This window comes from Acinonyx jubatus, chromosome D4 (genome assembly GCF_027475565.1).
Source record: "Acinonyx jubatus isolate Ajub_Pintada_27869175 chromosome D4, VMU_Ajub_asm_v1.0, whole genome shotgun sequence".
NCBI classification, from domain to species: domain Eukaryota; kingdom Metazoa; phylum Chordata; class Mammalia; order Carnivora; family Felidae; genus Acinonyx; species Acinonyx jubatus.
This window is the reverse complement of record NC_069391.1, coordinates 83,856,038-83,869,542: the sequence shown is the minus strand read 5'-3', so window position 1 is coordinate 83,869,542 and position 13,505 is coordinate 83,856,038. Positions and strand designations below refer to the sequence as shown.

General features: G+C 42.7%; 1 long non-coding RNA gene across 1 annotated transcript in view; it reads right to left on the bottom strand.

Annotated features, from left to right (window-relative positions):
* Positions 1–13,505, bottom strand: part of LOC106968156 (uncharacterized) — a 656,017-nt gene that overhangs the window by 25,484 nt on the left and 617,028 nt on the right. Inside the window, exons 7-8 of the long non-coding RNA XR_001429089.3 lie at positions 12,451–12,655; positions 386–439 (exon numbers count right to left, since the gene is read on the bottom strand). This is a non-coding gene — a long non-coding RNA (uncharacterized LOC106968156). The remainder of the gene's footprint in view (positions 1–385; positions 440–12,450; positions 12,656–13,505) is intronic.

Below are 13,505 nucleotides of genomic sequence, written 5' to 3'. Positions count from 1 at the left end.
CCATAGAGAATGGAGACCATAAATCTGGAGTGAAACTAATCTCAGTTTTGCCTTCAGTGTTACTCAGCAGTCCTATTACATGTGCTTCTCCCATTTCCCTCAGCTGCTATTCCAAACCTTTACCACTCTTCAAAGCTTTCAATCTTCTCTTTGGGATGACCTTGTTTCTAAGTCAGGGACTGGCCGCCATCAAAAATGGCGTCCTTCATTTTCCCACCCATTCAGCCACAAGCCCATCCACCTCTGCACCCATCCTTTCCCTGTCCCCATTGCTAGCCAAAGACAGTTTTCCTGTCAAAGGCAACTCTGTCCACTGGTGCTATGGGGTATTATTCCACCTTGCCTCCTTAGAAAACGTGCTTTATCAGCAAGGTCCTTTTCTTACCTCCGATGCTCCATTGGCTGTTCCCCTCGGTGTACAAATATGTTCATCCCTCTCCTTTAAAAAACAAACAAAACCTATTTAAATAGCTAATTTGTTTTAGCACCCCTAAGTTTCTTTTTTTGACAGCCCTTCTTTCACAAAGCGCAAGCTGGATTTCCTCACTCTGACTCCACATTACACATTCACTGCTGGAACCGTTCTAACCTGGCTCTAAGCACGTCAGTGCACTGAAGTTGCCCTGCTCACTTCCTGACGCATTTAAAATTCTCATCTTATATGACTTGTCCTGCCTGCTGACTATTCTCCCAGGCTTGCAATTCTGGTTTGCCTTTCACAATATCCCCCTCCTCCCCCCCACCCCCATCTCTCTCTCTCCTCGTTTACCTCTGCACTGGTTACTCCTTTCTGGTGCCTTGACTGGGTTCTATTTCTCTCCCCTCTCCTTAAACGCCAGGGTTTTCTTTCCCATTCACTTTTGGGGAAAATCTTGGGTCCCAAGGTTTTACATCTAAATCTCTATCCTGAGCCCCTATCTCCAACTGTTTTCTAAATAAGTTCCACCTGGGTATCCCACAGGCACTGCAAACTCAGGATGTTCAGAATAGAACATCTCTGCTTTGGGGCCCATACCCATGTACTACACAAAAGCCTCTCTCCCTCCTAGATTCTTCATATGAGTGAATGTTAGACCCTTCCCTCAGTTTCCCAAGCCACCATTCTGGGATCCTTGGACCCCTTTCTCACATTCCAGGCAACGCATCCCTATGTATTCTACTCTCGCTTATCTGTCATGTCTAAGGGGGCTACCATGTTACTTGATCAGGTGCATTGACTCCCTTAACCACTGCAATATAATCCTTGACATTTCTCTCCAGGAACTTCCATTTCCACCAACCCTTTCCCCGCCCCCCCCCCCCACACTTTCATAGTAGCCCCCGAGTTCAAATACAAAAACTTGATTACGTTTCTGCCTCAATTTACAATCGATCATTGGCATCTCTGACTCATACCACACAGTTGGAAATCTTTGGTCTGCCTGGAAAACACCCATTCATACTTCTCTTTCCTCTGAGAAGTTTTCCAGGACGGATTGAAATGTGTTATCCTAATGTCCCAGTCAACTTTGTGGATCATCCGATTTTGTAAATCTTATCAGATTGACTTGTTTGCAAGTCTGAGTCTCTGCTTGTTTAAATGCCCTGAGAGTAGGACCTTGCTTTCTCAACTCTGTATCCACGGCATGTAATATACTAGTAGGCCCTCAGTAAGCATTAAGAGCGTGAAGGAATTTTCAGAAAGTCTGTAATTGCCACGAGTGGGAAAAAACATCTTGCCTGGGGAATCTCTTACCCGAACAAGAGACCAGTATTCAATTACTTCTTCATAATAACTCACTTTTCCTCTCGTGGGGAATATATATCCAGAAAATATTGGCTATTGAGTGATCCAAAACTGTTAAGGTTAACTGGCGAAGTAGAAAGAAGGTAGGTCCTTGGTAGTTCCCAGGTGTTTTAAATGAGCATCTTGGACACAAATGGACAGACCCATTTATGAAGTGGGTAACCCGAGGCAAATCTCCTGGCCTCCTTTTCTCATTCTTCGTGTCCTGTTTGACCCTGAGATTTGGATTCTGGGGAAAAACAATGCCTATACTAATCTGGCCCTTTAGGGTCTGTCAGCCTAACCCTTATGGAAACACAACTCCCCTAGCATTTGGCATCTCCATAAATACACAATTAACGCATGCCTAGAGATTTATTGGCTGGTGTCTTCATCTTTGCCACGTTCTTTCAAATTGATTTAGTGGTGGAGAAAGCTAGGCCAAGAGCATGAGTTATCCATTTGACCTTTGACCTGGCCTGGAGCCTCATTCAAATCTGTATTTTCGTGGTAGGCCTGTATTTTAATCATTAAGTTACTTTCCCCACTGTGTTTTGTGTCCTTTCTAACCCTTGAAACAAAATCAAATTATGTATTTTGAATCAACAGAGCATTGAGAGAGTCAGTCATGGGACAAAAGGAGGCAAGTTCGGGAACAGGGGGAAAAAGCAGATTGTCAGATTCAAAGCGAGAGCCGCATTGTGGCAACTGGGGCTTAGGGATCAAGACTAAAAAACTTTTTAATTTTCTCATTTAAAAAAGATGCTCACATTTCTGGCTAATGAGCGCTATAAAGAATCAGCACCGTTGGCAAGGCTAAATAAGGTGGGCCTTTCCCCCTGCTTTGCAAGGTTGTTTTGAGAAGTCAATGTGGTGACATAGATGAAAGCAATTTGCCAATTATAAAGTGCTCCGTTAATGTGTTCTATTACCGAACAGCCACTCTGTAGATACTATCACCTTTGGGGTCACTAAGTCCCACAGTGGCTACTGGTCCGCTGAGTTCCAGGGGAGCATTGGCCTTGATCAGTATGGCAACATTTGCCCCCACAGGAATACCAAATATACCACCTGCAGAGAGCTGCTTTAAAGGCCAAGGATCTTTTTCTTATTTAAAAAAATGCAAAAGACTTTCAGTTTTCGAAACAATAAGTGGCACTGACATCTCTCAAGATTGAAAGCACTATTGTCTCATTTTTAAGCACCCCCTTATTATTAGGCGAGGATGTTGTTGGCAGGAATGAATAATTAGGTAACTCTTTGTGGGCACATTTTGTTCAGGTCCCAAGGGGAACGGTACAATTGTAACATCTCCTTGGATTATTTCACAAACATATGGCAAAGAAACCACCTGAGCCAGATGTACAAGCATATTATACCGGGTCTGTTTTAACTTAAGACTGTGAAATACATCAGATGGTGAAGTTATTTTGGTCGTGAACATCCATCATGGAAATCTATAGAAGCATCTTCTCTTTATTGTCCATTTTACTTGGACTGAAAATAATCAAGAACAAAACAGCTTGGCTATCATCACCTGCAGCAGAAGATTCCAGGTGAAGTTCAGGACCTAATGAAGTCCATGGGCCCCAGACACCTCCACATAGTTTATTAATGCCTAGTACCAATATTCACTGCCGGCAGGTCTGGAATCTCAACTAAACAATGATTATTTTCAATTCTCTTCTCCTCATCTTGTGTTTTCACTCCTCTGGAGATGCATATGGGTAATTTAATATGGAATTTTTTAATAATGAGGATATAGTCTGTCCTGATTCAGTAGGGAGTTTCTGTGTTTTTTTTAGCCTGTTTTATTATTACAACATGGGCTGTTTATTTTACTAAAGACTCATCATCTGGTACTGGCCTCTTGGAATCATAGTAATCTAAGCAGAAGCGTCCATCCCATTTGCTAGTGGGAACGCCCGATTTCATAATGACTGGGATCATTTTTAATCCGAGTTACTTAAATTTCAGAATTAGAAGATGGAGGTGCCATTGAACTCTCGAGCGTACAGTGTTGTGCTTGGTCTGATACGAAAATAAAGACTACACAGATGCAGGCAACTGTATTTTCCCTTCAATACCTACATGCAGATTCCATTAGCATTAATGAGTGCCTCCGCATGTGTACTGAAGAGTTACAATGGAATCTATTACTTTATCCGGTTAAAAAGAAGAAAAAAGACTCGCACCGCATTCCTGAGCTTTTCCTGATACAGAGAAATACAGTGTTGAGAGTCTGCAAACAATATGGTGGCGGTGGCATGAGGGAAAAGGTACTTACTTTTTATAGCCTGCATGGTGTAGAGCGGGGATTTTGGGGTTGAATTACTGTGGTTGGCGAATGCTGAAGCTGACAATAGGGGTCCACAGGGTCCTGGATATTCTGCCTTTGTGTTGCATCAAAATAAGGAAACCAAGTATTTATGAACTTAATTCTGCTTTTCAATTTTTCCCCCTTTGAAATGGCAATTCTCTGCATGGTGATATGTATAGATGCGCAGTTCGGATGTGTTCCTAGCCAACGTGATGTTCCATAAACGTGGTGCACCTGTGTTTTCTTGGTCACCCTGCTGTCACTGGGGTGCCTTAAAGCGCTCTTTCCGAAATAAGTGAATATGGGGAGGCGGGCAGGCGAGTGGGAGAAGGGGGGGCATCTTCCCCTCCCCTTTTTAAAAAATGTCTTCTCATTTGGAAAGCCTTGGAATGTAGATTTAATTTCAAGTTAAGACGTTAGGTTTGTCCAGAGAAGTTGACAAATCCTCATCTGGGATTGCCGTGGCCCCATGTGCCCTCATATTGTACCCATCTCACAGGGATGTAGCTGTATTTATAATACACACTTCTAATATTGCAGAACTGCTAAGGTCAGGGCATTCTGAGCCTTGCGGTATTAGGCAAACAACCATCCCAAACTGCACATCGCACAGAGGCCCCCTTTGTAAAGCTGCTAACCCAACATCCCTCAGCGACCGTGGGGACTCGATGTATTAATGACCTCTACCCGGCAAGCCCAATGCCCTGATCAGTCTGAGAAATGGACTCTGAGCGTGGGGACAAACCACAACAAGTGGAATGAAATGACTGGCAATGAAGGCAGACGACAGAACAGGACTACGGATTCGGTGCCCTTACCTTCATTTCCCCCCTGAAGATTTAAACTTCTAACGGTAAAAGCAATAATGCTCTGACCTTAAAGGGCTGGGGCTGTGTTGCGACTGGTTGTTTAAAGAATCATTTCCTCAGCAGCTCTAGTATCACTGACTCTGGTGGAGGCGGCCACGGAGGCAGCAACCACAGAAACTGGAGTTCAGTCATATTGGCATCAGATTCTAGAAAGGGGAGGGCAGGGAGAGAGGGAGTCTATTGGCCTAAAAAGCTGAAACATCTGCTGGGGTTATTAACAGCTTTTTGGCTGAGTTCAGCAGCAGGGCACCTTGTGGTTGATAGATTCTTCTCTCAGCAATTCAAAACAATGCAGTTAAAGCAAATTTCTCATTTTCAGAGCCCAGCGTAATGAGGCATACAGTATTTTAAAAATAGTCACACTTAAAACGGTCAATGGCAGCGAGTGCAATCAGTGGTTACCTTCGGTATTCCATCGAGTTGTTAACTTTGTCAGGATGATTGTGTCACATGGATTTTTCGAAAGACCACCGTAGCTCACGGTTAACTCGCTTTGTAGGAATTTACATTATTTATGAAGTTCATGCAGATCATCCAACGGTGTAAATACTGGCAAACTTGATCAAAACCACTTAGAGGCCTTGTGGCTCTCCCTTCTCAAAAGTGTGCATTAAACCATTTTGAGGTCCAAAGGTCCAGTTCCGGGAAAGGTTCTGAGGGGCCTTATTTTGTACATGAAGCAAAACATCACGTGTGATGACAGCCTGGGCTGGAAAGAGTATTGGTTGGAAGTCAGGCGGAAAGTTCTAGGCTTGTGTCAACTGGCTGGATGAGTCCTTGGGCGTCAATCTTGCCGCCTCGATTTCCTCCCGAGGAACATGGTGGGCCCTGTTCCCGGGTACATCTCCAGATGTTTCCATCCAGCTCTGCCCTACCCTGGGAGCTGTGGAGTTCAAATCCAATTTTAAAGTGTTCCTTTCGTGAAATCCGTGATTGAAACCAAGTTGAGACTGCTCACAAATGCCGTTTTGCATCAGCACATGACGGTATGCGTGGTATTTGGGTGGGGGCATCAGACAAACTGTAAAATTAAATAGCTCTGTCAGTCACTTCAAGTGAGTGTACCATATGTTGTAACAGACGTGGGCAAAGTACAGCCAGCCCCAGCTGGATCTCCTAGCCTGTTAGTTTATCTGGCCAGACGACAGCATCCAGCCCAAGGAAGGGTCACATATGACTTCATGTCCTACAGGTCCAGCATACAAACTTTGGCCGAAGGAAGGGGGTGATGAGGGAGAGGGAAAGCTGACCTGGTATGGACCGACATCTGTGATGTCACTGAAGCACCCCCTCCCCCGCCCCCACCCATTCATTGCTCATCAATGGCCCCAGTGCCCAGAGCATGGTATGGAAGGAAGGAGGGGTTTGCCAAGTCACTGTTTCCCCAGGTAAAATGATGATCTGACCATGACATCAAAGGAGAACAGCACTCCCCACTTCCTGGATTCTGATCCAGGACTTTCTAGGGGCAGAGATAGTATTTTGATCTATTCAAAAATGATCCTGGTTGGTTCTAAGATGCACCCTGGTAAGCAAGGGTCCCATGAATGTGGGCATGCTTCTAGTCTCCATAACCAAACAGTTTCTATCACTGAGGCCGAGGGTACACGTTCCAAGTCACATTGATTTGGCTTGTCCCTTTCCTTAGTTAATAGCCTCAGGTTTCCCTCAAACCTGCTGGGAGCACAAGTCAAGTCAATAAGAACAAATTGAAGCCTTTCTGTGCTGCCCAGAATCATCATATGGTGTGATCCTTTATTCCTGAATCAACTTAAAAGAAAACCTTAAGAATGGCCAGAGCCTTTTCATCCTGCAGATCGAGGACAAGAATATTCTCAAGTTCCTTGCAACAGAACCCATTTGGTTGGCGCCAGGCTTGACTTTTAGATGGAACAGTGTATAAAAGATAACCTCACACCTTTGCAGGGATGTAAGATACTTGGGAGATCCTTCTGATGGCAGTTTGGGGCTGAAAACCCAACTGATGTCACATCTTGTCCCCCAGGAATACCAGCCTAAGTGCTGTTCTGAAATTTGGTGAAGCCACAGGAGGTCTGCCCATCGCTGAACGGTCAACACTTGGATCCCTGTGTACAGGCGCCAAGCAGTTTGCTGAAAGCCTCGGTTTTGGTGGATAGCAATCTCAGGGCAGACCACCAGCCTCTCCCATAGCTCTGTGGCACAAGTGCCCTACTGTGTTTCTGTGTCATAGGAACACTGTCACCTTGTGCAACAATAAGGGAGTCACCAGTGGGTCTAATATGGGGGAATGCTGGCTCAGGTAGTCTGAGTAAGGACAGCATATCTCTGAGAGCTTCCATGGAAAGTCGTCCCCATGCTTTTCTTCTCCAAAGAGACAGATGAGATGGGGAAGGAAGATCCAGCCTTTGTTGGAAAGACAGTGACCAAGGTTTCTGGGTAAATGGGATGTCCAGCTCCCGAATCCAGTGCTACTGAACTTGGGGCCGCAGACTCTCTGAAGGCCCATGTAACACATGCTACTTATTCAGTAGTTACCTACTGAAGCTTAGGGACTCAGCCTGGAGACCTCAGCCTGGTGACTCCTACCTCATAGGCTGCTGAATGGGTAGTCACGTTCAGTAAAGTCACAGTATGGCCTTAAGATGACCTTCCATGGACTCTGAAAAAGAACCCTAAAATAAGGCTAATCGGAAATAAATATCAATGTATTACTCCCCTCCCTAAAATATCAACAAATCTATGTCACAAACAAGTACAGACATGCCCTCCCATCCCATGTCACCCAGAGCATGGATGTTGATTTGCTGGAAGTGTGTGTGTGTGTGTGTGTGTGTGAGAGAGAGAGAGAGAGAGAGAGAGAGAGAGTTTTAAACACATCACCTGTCAAGTCAGGGCATGCATGAGACCAATAGCAAATAATATTTTTTGTATTACTGAATAAAAAGTGATAGTATCCTACTTGAACTTTGCCATATTTAAACATAATTCAACTCAGAAGAGCATGTGTAGTACTTAGTAAAATCAAGTAGAAAATAGGCAAGCCATGGACCATGACTATTTGGGCCAATAAGCTGGTAGTTGATTTTGAGTAAACCCAACCTGTATATAATAATCTGTCTTCTTTCAAAGTAAGACTAAGCATTGTTATCATTTAGTGTTAAATATTAGACCATCATACTTTTTCAGAGTGAGGGTTTCATAATAACTGAATGACAACCTAGCATAGTATCTTAACAATTGCCTAACAATTGTTCTTCTATAATCCGAAATAAATCTTGGAATGACTTGTTACTTCTATGAAGGATTTTTCTTAAGGGCTGCTACATACACGAAAGATGGAAGAGATAATGCAATCTTGGTATTGCCACAGCAAAGTAACTATATTCTAATAGCAATCCAAGGGATAATAGGGGTCATCTGGTCTAATCTCATTGTTAAATGGGAGACAGGCTTAGAAAGGGTAAGCTGCTTGTTCAAAGCTACAACAGTAGAAATTTCTTTCGGACATATTCCATTTCTCAACATAGTTTTAATCACAAAGACAGACTCCCTTACAAGATATGTTATCAAAGATAGAGTAAATAATCTAAGATGGGATTCTAATCATAGTATCTGTTTGTCTCTTTCTTTTTCATATATTCCCCCAAATACCATTCCTTTAGAGAGGGATGTCTACTCTCTGATCCCAAAGGAATAGGAAATTTTGTTCCTAAAATTCTTCAGTGGACAGTCTGTATTGGTAGCCAGCACTAATATTATCAATTCATCAATGAATAAATAGCTATTTTGATGTACTGAAATACATAAGAATATAAAGTAGCACCAACTGTAAGTGAGATGTTCTGGGGAAGGAATACCGATATCTTTGGGTACTCTGTATGTTCCAGAACCTTGCTAAGAGCTTTTCAAATTATGTGATTTATTTTAATTATAATCCTCCTCTAAGATAGGTACTTTTTTGCAGATAAAGACACTGGGACCCAGAGAAGCGAAGAAAATTGCTTAATGTTACTCCATTATTATGTGGCAGATGTTTCAATCTCAGGCCACCTGTCTTGAACTCTTTGTTTACCTATATGTACAACACATATGTAGAAGGGTATATGTTCAAAGGAGCATGCATAGTAAGTGATGGGCATTATAGATCATGACTGAAAGGAGAATTCAGAGGAGAAACTATTGGGTATTCCTGGAATGAATCCGTGATGAATTCTGCCAGATTAGAGTGCTTGGCTACCATGTTTCCTTGAGAAAGTGGATGAGCCAAGTCTCAAGGAATGGGTAGGTTTTGATAGGCAAATATGATAGGGAAAAACAATTTTACTTTGGGGAAATAAATTCCAGCAGAGAAAGCATAGTAAAGAGACATGAGTAGATCACCTTGGCTAGAAAGGAAGATTCCCTTTGGGAAGCCATGACACAAGGCTAGAAAGGAAGCTTAGGTTTGGACTCTAAAGAATTCAGAGTCAGGGTAAAGGGTTTGGATGTAATACTTTGGATGAGAGCGGACTATAGAAAGTTAGTTGGAGCTCACTCAGGGAACCAGAGAAAGGAGAGTATCCCAGATTTTACTATGGCAGCACAGGTACGAGGCGGTGTTGGTAGTGATGCAATGAAAACAGACTTAAAGGAATTTACAGGGTAAAATAGACACTGTTCCAAGGAGATGTGGGGACTGAATGCAAATCAATCCAGATATTATTCCCTGGCGGGACCTGGTATAATAAAGGTTGTCAAATTGTTTGCTTCATCTGTTGACTATTCAATTGTTGAATGCCTACTAGGTACTTGATGCTATTCTGTTCCCTGCAGATACAGCAAGTAAGCCAGACAGCCCCATTCTGTGCTGCTAGGGAACTTACATTCTAGTGGATGCGCTGGGGGCTATGGCTTGTGGTGGGGAGGGACTCATGAGTGAGGACTGTTTTTATTAGAAGATAGTGAGTTGGAGGTGAGATTACAGCAGCCCATGTTAAAGTGTAGAGCAACGATAAAGAATAATGTCATCGTAGGGAGACGAGGGTTAGAAGGAAGAAATTAGAAAGCCCAGTGGAAGTAATCAGGTACCAAATCACTTCCAAATCACAAACCACTGCCTTTACATTCCCCATGTACGCACCCCCTCAGTCTGCTTTTATCATTCGATTTATCCCATGCCCTGAACCCACATTTCTTTAGTGTTCTTTTGGTATCGCTAAATTTTTACCTATCAGGGAAACAAGATTTGAATAATTCTATTCGTTTGCTGCACAGGAAGATATCTGACTATGTCTGATTGCTTCAGGAGTGCTATGAAATATTTTTATTCCATGAAATTCTTTAGGGCAGTGCTTCTCAAAATTTAATGTGCACACAAATCACCTGAGGATCATGTTAAAATGCAGCTTCTGATTTTGTGTACCTGGGATGAAGCCTGCAATTCTGCATTTCTAAGCACCCAGGTGCTGCTACTCATGGTCCCTCAGAGCTAACTTTGAAGCCTTGGCATCATGATGTTATTGTATCTCACATTGCCGTCTGTCAATGATGATACTGAAATCAACTGTTTTTATCTTGTAGGTATAGACATATTAAAGATGTGTAAGCATCTTCTGCGGGGAAGAAAAGGCATGTAAAATTTTTGCTAGGTAGCCAAGAGTACGGATCAATGGCCAAAGAAAAGGGCATCTTGTGGGAAAAGACTTCCAGATTGGGTGGTCCAAAGAAGTTTCATAGAAAAGGAGGATTTTGAGTTGGTAAGGATTACAGTAGGCAAAGAAGAAGAGAAAACAAAAATCAGGGTTAGAAAATAACGTCAGTGCCAGATTATTTAGATTATTGTGGATTTGTAACACTCTGACATCTTAATGCAAAGCCCCTCTCATTACTGTAATCTCTCAGATTTTTATTTGTGTTTGTTGTTTTGATTTCATGTGAGCCTCCGATTGTTAAGTTTCAAGAAAAAATATATTGAGATTGATTGGATTTCATTAAGTTTAAGGATTTTGGGGAGTGTCGATGACATTTCTTTAATGTTGTCTTCTTGTCGCTGTTTGTCCATTTATTACAGTCATTATGCTCCTGAAAAATTTTTAAAGTCTTCTGGGAATATTTTTTTCCTTGGGGCAGTTCTTAACTAAAGAGCATTCTTCCCCAAGTGAGAGTTACTAAAATATCATTAACAAGAGTAAGCAAAAAATACATATAGTACCTAAGAAAAAAATCTATCTCTTCATCAACTTGTACCCCAAAGCATCATAACTACTATAGTTGATTTCCCCATTATATTTTCTAATTAATTACTGCTGATACATAGAAAGAGCTCCTGAAGTTTGAATATATCACATGCACATTCTTTTCACATATAATAAGTTCACTGAAACTTGTTCTTATCAAATGATTCTTTTGAGTTTTTCACGTAAATAATATCATCTCATTTCTGTGGAGCTGGGGGTGGTGATACATTGCCTTATGCAGACAGCTCCTGCTTTCCCAATGCATGCTTGAATGGAGGCATGTTTATAGAAACAGATGGGGAGCTAAAAGTCTGCCTGGTGGTGGGCAAGATAAAGGGAAAAGACACAATCTGAACTGTGCCTTGAGATAGGATGAGTTTGCCAGGCCATGCAATGGTAGATGGGAACAATTCAGTCAAAGAACCAGCACCCATTCACAGCACAGAGATAGAAAAGGAAGCAATTTCGCATAGGAAAACCACAGAGTGCGTGGAGGGAATAGCTGGAGCTGAGGCTGGCAGGTAGGATGGGGCCAGTTGGAGAAACAGCCAAACTAAAATGGATGTTATTCTGAAGGCAATCACCATTCAAACCAATGAGGAATCATCCCAGGTAAAAAAGTGAAAAAGCATCAACTGACTTGTTTTCGGACTTACCACGCTGGTGGCCAGCGTGGAATTTGAGGGTGGGCCACTTGGGAGCCCGGAAGAGAGATGAAGATCTGGCGTTGGACAATGGAAACGGATCAGGGACAGATGGAAAACATGTTTTAGGGTTTGAACCAACAAGAGATGCAAGGGAGGTAGAGGCAGAGAGAGACAGGGGAGCCAAGATGACTGCTGTTTTCCCAGAGTGTAGGGAAGCCATCCAGGATGGAGCTGTCAACAGGGGTCTAGAGGTTGGGAGAGAGCTCTGGGCTGGTGAAATAGAACGGGGTGTGCATCAGTGGGAGACAGTGTGGTTACTCAGAGAGGGACAACGAAAGGTGAAGCAAGAGCTGAAAGTTGAGGCTAAACACCAAGAAGAGATTGGACCGGTCAAGCACTGAACAGGCTGTAAGATTTGCAAGTGGAGAAGTCAGTAGCCACTGCTTGAGGAGTCCCTGCTGATTTTGAGAGAGGCCAAGTAACTGATTTTGAGAGAAATTAGGAAGGAGGCCCTGTGATCTCCTAGAAACTGGAAGTAAAGGGAAAAGAGAAGTACGCAGGTAGTTGATGTCGAGGCTAAGAGTTTTGCTTACTTGATGGGACTGAGGAATCAAGTCCCCAAATGGATGTTGAGGCTAAGAGTTTTGCTTACCTGGTGGGACTGAGGATTCAAGTCCCCAAATTCAGTTCGGCTTATCCTGGGTCTCCGAGTTATTTTTGGTTTCAGTTCCTTGACTGAACCACAGGACCTGCCTACATTTCCGCTCATTTATCTTTTCTTCCTTTATCTTCCAAATATTTGTTTTTTCGCCAGAAGACTGTTCAACTGTATTTTAACACCTTCCATCGTAATGATCCTGTTGGATAGAGAAAACCATCATTTCAGTGAAATCGGCAACCTAGAACTAGAAGGCATCTTGGATCATTTTGTCTAACGTACTCTCCCGAAATTATAATCCCCCTTTAGCATCCTTAACATATTTCTAGTGATAGTAAATTGCTACTTCAGAAGGAAGCCAATTACTTTGGTTGGACATACCATACTTAACAGCATGTCTGTGTTAGTTGAGCTGGGATGTGTTCAGCTGCGAGTATCAGGTGACTCCAAAATTGTTCACACAAAGATGAAAATACAGTATTTCATCTGATAAGAAGGGCTGAAGTAGGTAAGTTTCATAGTTTGTGAAGTTAGTGTTTCAACACAATGTCAAAGACCCAGGGTTTCTCAATCTTTTCACTACACTATCCTCAGTGTATCAGCTTTAGTGCCCCTCATTGTCACAAGATGGCTGCCATTATTCCAGGCATCACACACGATCATCAGACACCCAGCAGAAGAAAGAGGCCATATCCTGTTTGATTCTTTTTTGTTAGTGAGGAGACCTTGTCCAAAAGCCCTCAGAAGACTCCCACCTTACTACTGCATAGTGGCAATGAGTGTGGATAATAAGCTGCACACCCTGGGTCTGTAATCTAGCTCTACTCCACACACTTCCCAGGACAAGTATTTTTAGTGTCTCTAGCTCTGAATTTCCTCAGCTGCAAAACTTAGATAGTCATACAACCTACCTCATAAGGTTGGTGTAAGGATTAGTATTAATATACATAAAGTACTGGGAAAAGTGCCTGGCATATAGTAAGTGTTCAGTAAGTGTCCATTATCATGCATTCAACCAACCTAATTGGGCTACATGTCCATCCCTTAAT